We start from the raw sequence: 6,786 nt of genomic DNA, 5'->3' as shown, positions 1-6,786 counted from the left end.
ATGAGTAGTATGTCCTGCTTAAACTAAGACCTAAACTAGGGAAAAGTGTTTAAAATATTTCATCCTGATTATTGGCTCCTCTATTTAACAAGTCATTTCTCCCAAAGTTTGCATAATTTAAAAGCATAAGAAATAACCTACAGTAAAAATCTTACTATCACAATGGTAGAAGTTTCCTCTTGAATAAAAGCTGTGTTTTATTTTTTAAAAGTGACTTTCTGTATTGCCTTATTTCTGCTACTTTCAGCCTAACTAATTACAAAAGTTAGCATGCAATAACTTGTATTTATCTCAAACATAATGTAATAGGCTAGCATAGTCTAGCTAGTTGGAATAACTAGAGCTGGCTGCAGATCAGTAGTTTGAACAGCTGTACTTCACTATTTACCAGTGAGATGACAAATTCGAGATTTTATAAAGTCTCTGTGTGTGAAGTTGCAATAAAACAGATTAAGAATTCTAAGCCTCTAATTTTCTCTAAAGATGTTTCAGAATGGTTGTATCGCTGATTGATGATATCACTGTTTTGGACAAATAGTTGTTTCAGGAAATGCATATATTGCTCAAATTCAGGCAAGATGTCATCTAGCAGACAGCATGTAGCATGTTTGAGAGGAATTCTGAAATGTTATAAAAATAAATTTAAGAAGTTTAAAGAGGAAATAGGGCAGGAGCCACAGGGCAAGGTATGGCTATTAAAGTGCAACATGAAAGTTTTGTTTATGGAATAAATGTTTATGGAGAAATGTTTATTTCTTAAACAAAACTCTAAATTTAGAAATTAGACTACTGCCTAACACTCAAACAATTTTGATATTAGTACCCTTTCCCTATACCTCATGAAAGAAAGTAGGGTATGCTAATATCAAGGGGAACTTAACTGCTCTTTTACATTGCTAAGGCTATTATGCTATACATTAAATAACAAGATTATAAATTATTTAATTGTAATCTCATGCCTCCCCTATAAATACCATCCATTTAAGCTATAAACTTAAAATATTTGTAGAGTGTGTTCCTTTGGGCATCTGTTTTGAAGGGGTGGTATATTTATATCAGACTAAATTTGCTTATGATGTATCCTGGTTATGTAATATCACAAGGTGAGGAAAGGCAGAAATGGAAATAACAAAGGGCAAGGATACCCTGAGCTCATCACACCGAACTAGCATGTGGAGGAATCGGACATGTTTACACTCCAGTCATGTAAGAGACTAAGCAAGAGACCAGCTGCCTCTGCATAACTTACTGCTTTTTTTCCCCCCCCTTCTTCCTCTTGGAGAGGACAGCACTCTGTAACTTGTTTAACAAGCTGTGCCTGACAGCTGCTTATAAAAGGTTTTGATAAAAAAAAAAGCTGGCAAGAAAACTTATCTTGGAATAGATCCCCCTCTCAACCTTTCAAAAAGAATCTACAACCAAAGCTGCAAAACAGCAGACCATTCTTGAAAGGATCTCTTGTGTTTGCTCAAGACGAAAGTCCTGATTTTCAGCTTTTGTCCTAACAGTTTACAAATGTGTTTATTTTTTCACATTGATTCATCTATTACAGCGCAAGTGATGGAACACACTTATTTCCGATTTGTATCTGGCTTACCCATTTTAATGGCTTGTGTTGCATATGATCAACTGCAAAGGCTAAGAAGAATCACAAAGCCTAAGTTAAAAGAGGGAACTGTCTATCCTGAATGTTTTCTGTCATTTATATTCCTCATGAAAGCCAACGTAAATAGCTTTTTTTTTAAAAAAAGATGTTACTTTAACCTGTAGCCACATAGAGCTAAGAGAAATGGGCTGTATTCCCAGTGTCTACAGGAGGCTGTTAGGATGACAGGCTCACATAAGCTCCTTTGACCAAATGCATCCTCCATGAGGTGGTGATGGCAGTTCTGTAATAAAAAGGAGTTTTCCAGTAAAGCTGACTTCTAAGTACTCTTTCTTACAATTTTTAGGGAGCTTTTTTTAGACATTAACATTACAAAGTGATAGCATGCCTCATAACAGAAACCTGTCTTTAACCTTATGCAGGAAATGCTTTTTCTGGTTTTATATTCCACAAAGCTAACCTCTGAACTCATCTGAAATGCTATGTAAAACTGTTTTTAGAGGATCAAGGTCACACAAATTGTGAAGTAAATATTTTAAACCTAGAAAATGTTAATGCCATACCCGGTTTCTGCTTTATGGTAGCACTTTAGTTAGTATTGCAGTTTAAGTAAGTTTAGGCAGAGTGTATCTTTCACTTTGAAAGTAACGTTTATTTTCCAATTTGTGACATTCAGGTTAGAATCAGCAGCTTTTATGCGTGGTTTCATGCCTTTATACTCGTATTTAAAGTACTTTTATAACCAGCTATTTGTTGAATGAGACATGCATTTTTCTCAATCTATACATGCACAACTACCATTTGATGGCAATACAAATTCAACAAATAGATTGAGGGCTGAAGCAATGGTCTTATATTGGTAATTCACCCAGGGAGAAATAAATTTACACCAAAAATATGCACTCATTTTGAGACATGACTGTCACAGTTGTGACTACAAACCTTTGCAATTATACATACACAGCTATTTCTGCATCCACCTTCCTGTGTAAAATGGTGCTAGTGCTTGTTTGTTTTTCTGGAATGGAAAACATAAATAAGAGTGGTTTACCTTGATGGTGGAATGGGACATTCAAAGAAGTAGAAGTTGCCATCCTTAATATCTGTATAAATGTTCATCATTAGTGGCTAAGTATCTTTCACACAGAATCAAAAGAAATTTCAAAGTCTTTCATGGACTTCACAGCAGCTGTAAACCCTCTTTCTCTCTGAACAAAATCTCTAGAAGATTTAAAACTCTTTTCAACATCTTTCTTGTACCTTTGCACTGTACAATTGAACTTGCTGCTACCTACACTTGTATTGAGGTTTGCTGATGACAGCCAGAGTTCAGCATCTAGGGTAACTTAATATGCTGCATGTGTGTCTTTATTCTTCTAATGCCTGAAAAGTTATTATGTGCAATTTTTACTTGAATATTCAAAACATACATTGAAAATCCATTTAGAAAAGTGTGGAAATGTGCTATACTTTTAGTGCAACAACAAAATAAAATCCAATCTAAGGTGATAACCTGATGATAAAGCTATTTTCCAGATAAAGGCTTGTTAAAAATGCAACAAGCACACTAATGGACAAATAGAATTAAGAGTGTACGTGTATTGGCTAAACATAGTCAGTGCTTTAGTTATTTAACTTACTGGATTGCTATTCCTGTACAAAGTGCAGGTCCCTGCAGACTTCACATGCTTTATGGTTTTTACTACAAAATTAACTTCAAAGAGCATGTCTTCTAGCTCTTAGTCACGTGGCCTGATCATACTGTGAACAGATCCTAACACTAATCTTCTTTTAATACTAAGGTTTCAGGCGAGACCTTAACAGAGAGCTGACGGAGGAAAGAGATCTCTCAGGAGGCACTCACAAGCAGCAGGGCCTGGCTTAAGATGAGACGAAACTGTGTAGGTAGGAACACTGAAGGGAAAAGTGAGTTCCTCTCTTTTGGCAGGAGAAGGCCCATCCCACTGGTTTGGCTATAGAGGGAGCTGAAACCTAAGTCCTTCCTTCAGATACCATAGGTCTATGTGGTCCTTCACACCAACCTGTATTATCTCCATCAGTATTTTAGATCAACTCAACAAATTAACTGCAAAACAAATGCTCTGTGCTCAGATTAAACAGGCTTTAACCTCAGATTATGAATAAATCCAACTGCACATTTCACTAGATCAAAAATTGGCCTATGCATAAATTTTGCTTACAGGTCTGTACTCCAGGCCGATTCCAGCGAGCTCCAAAAAGATGGTACTTGAAATGGGTCTTACCGCAGCAGCTTCAGCATTACATCTTGGGATAAGAACTCATCCGTATTCCACTAGCTTGCAGTTTATGCAGAGCTAAATATATATCCTGCACGAGGCAGCAACTGGCATTAGGAGTTGTCCCTACATTTTGATCACAGGATCCAGGAAGACAGATGGGGGTAGAAGTTTATCACTTCCTATAAATGAAACATTTGTTTCTATATATTGCACTTTTGACAGAATCGTATTCCTCAGAGGGATGTATTCACATATCTCTAAATCTAGAGAGGATAACAGTAATCATCTAGCCTACCCTTTTGCAGAAACCAGGTGGATTTATTATGCTCCTTTAATCAGTTTAAGTGTATTAATATCCACTCACCTTCATCCAGATGCACTTAACCTAGAAATTCTTTGTGGCTATTTCCTTCAAACATAACTTCTCTCTCTCTCTCTGGCCCAGGAAATACTTGATCATAATGGGAGTGACAGTAGTGACTTCACATGCAAAAAACTCATAATTTGTTAGAGGCCAGGACACTGTAGTACGGAAAAGGAAAAAGCCATACTTGATATAGGGAAAACTGGGAAATGTATTTTAAGCTTTATCCAGAGAACACAATACAGCACCACACAGGGTGCTTTAGTTACTATCCTAAAATTTTATTTAGCAAATCCCAGCTCACTATGTGATGCTAGTTTGAATGTAATAAATTAGGTATTGCAATACTGAACTCAGCCCCTGATAACAATAATCAACTGCAATTCAAACAACTTCCCCCTGAAAAAAAAACCAACTATGTTTGGGTTTTACCTAGTATACTTTAATTTCAAGTTCAGTTTAAAGCCTCTGATTCATTGCACAAGATGGATTAACTTTATTCTTAATTTGTTATATCAATACATGAAGCACATGAAAAAATTCAAGCACTTGAACTTTGTTACTTATATCTCCAGAAGCCAGATAAAGCCTATCTTACATATAGCCATTTAGCCGTACCTGTTGTAAAGTCTCTTCAAAGTAACACAGTATGCAGGACTGACAGCTTTGATGGTAATAAATCCTGGAAAAGGCCATTCCTGAGATAGCACTATTAATCAAGCCACACTCAGCCATTTTGTCAAAAATACTAGTCATTGTGCTAATTGCAAGGTTTCAGGTGACAATCAGCTAGCAGGCTCCGCTGATTGAGATGAATCTTTTAATGATAGCTTAGGTGATTATATTCAATCTATATTTACAGATTGCTTAGGCTGCTTGATTGAAGAAATTACTGATGAAAAACTTGTAACTGAGGTTGGGATTGTTTCCTAGGAACAAGAATGACACTGGGCAGCAAACAACGTCTGCACCTCGGCTTCTACTGCTTCTGTGGCAGTACTGCAGGCTCAGCCACCAACTGGCAGCAGGCTGTAAGTCTGCTCATGATGAGTAAGTCAAGGACCATTCATACTAGCTGTTAAGTGCTAAAACAGCACAACTGTGTCAAATTTGAAAATGAAAGGTACACCCAACTAAAACTCTCACTGTACATGGAATAATCATAATTTATTCTATAGTTTCTTCATGGGCCTGCCAGCTGCCCCTAACTCTCTTCTCTGGTGCATGAAGAATTCAAGCAATTTTTTTTAATATTAGTTTTTTTGAACAGATAAGAGGTAGAACTATACTTTTTCCAGAACTTTTGGAAGACTCCCCAAATAAGGTTTGAATTTAAGGCAGTCAAAAATACCTATTCAGATTGCAGAAGAAAACAAAATTCCCACTAATTCTCTGCAATAAGAATTAATGAATGTAGCTCTTACAGCTATAAAATATTGTGAAACATATACATCTCATGTGCTTGGCCATATGATTAACATACATGGCAATTACAATCTCTTATCTATACCAGTGCACAGAACATCCACTCTTCTCTTCAGGCTATAACACCGCTTTACCAGGTAGTTTACTCTGAAGCATCACATCTGAACACAGGTCCTGGTAACCCCTTTGGGTAAGGCTAAAGTAAACATTCTTGGATGCAAGAAAGATTTACTGTTCACTAATTAATTACTCAGATTACAGTGATATCTGTTACATTGTTCTCTCATGGGTAGGCTGCTCACATTTGCCAGAACTTCATTAAAAACACTAAAATTTGTCAGTAGTGTAAAAGGAAGAGAGATTTCTCTTGTCCTCCATACGCAGGGGGTGGCAGGCCTGAAACTGTGATTGCCACATTAGGCACAACCTTTTCCTTTATGCAGTCTCACGTATTTGGTTTGAGAATAAAATCTACTCAATTGCATTTCATAGGTATGAGAGAAGACCGCCTAGCTTGCAACTCTGCGGTGCTTCAGCGTGAGATCGGTATGTTGTTAGTCATTCACTATTAAGTCATGTGCCTTTATAACATCCTTGGGAACAGACACTTACTACTATAGAAATTTAATAGATGGGAACTTAAGAAACCTCACTGATAGAAAATTCTCGATGTCAGAAATCTACATTTATTCTTTACTCACCAGAAAGTTGCCCTTAATGTCTTGTTGTTAGTGAACTGCTCAGGAACTTAGCCCATTTTCTGAGCTCTTGTGGAATTCAAGCAATGCTTACCAGATGCTTGGTACTGTTACTACCTAACCAATACTGGCAGAGAAACAGACGTGTCGGGATGCATATCCTCATGGAATCTTGCTTCCATCTTCCTAGAGAAGCAGATCTTCATGTGCTATCTTCCTCACCATCTCACATTTCTTACTGAAACTGTTTCACCTTGTATAAATGAACTGCTACTTTTTATAGGAGAATAAGGAGGAAAAGATTCTTTAGCCTCAGTGTTTTAGGATAATCAGGCAGGTTACTATTTGAACACAGATTTTCACATTTCACATATAATAGCACAGCCATTAGAACAAGCAAGTGCCAACAAGCCACAGACACACAAACTCACT

The sequence above is a fragment of the Grus americana genome, chromosome 4 (assembly GCF_028858705.1).
Source record: "Grus americana isolate bGruAme1 chromosome 4, bGruAme1.mat, whole genome shotgun sequence".
Classification (NCBI taxonomy): Eukaryota; Metazoa; Chordata; class Aves; order Gruiformes; family Gruidae; genus Grus; species Grus americana.
Note: the sequence above shows the minus strand (reverse complement) of the source record.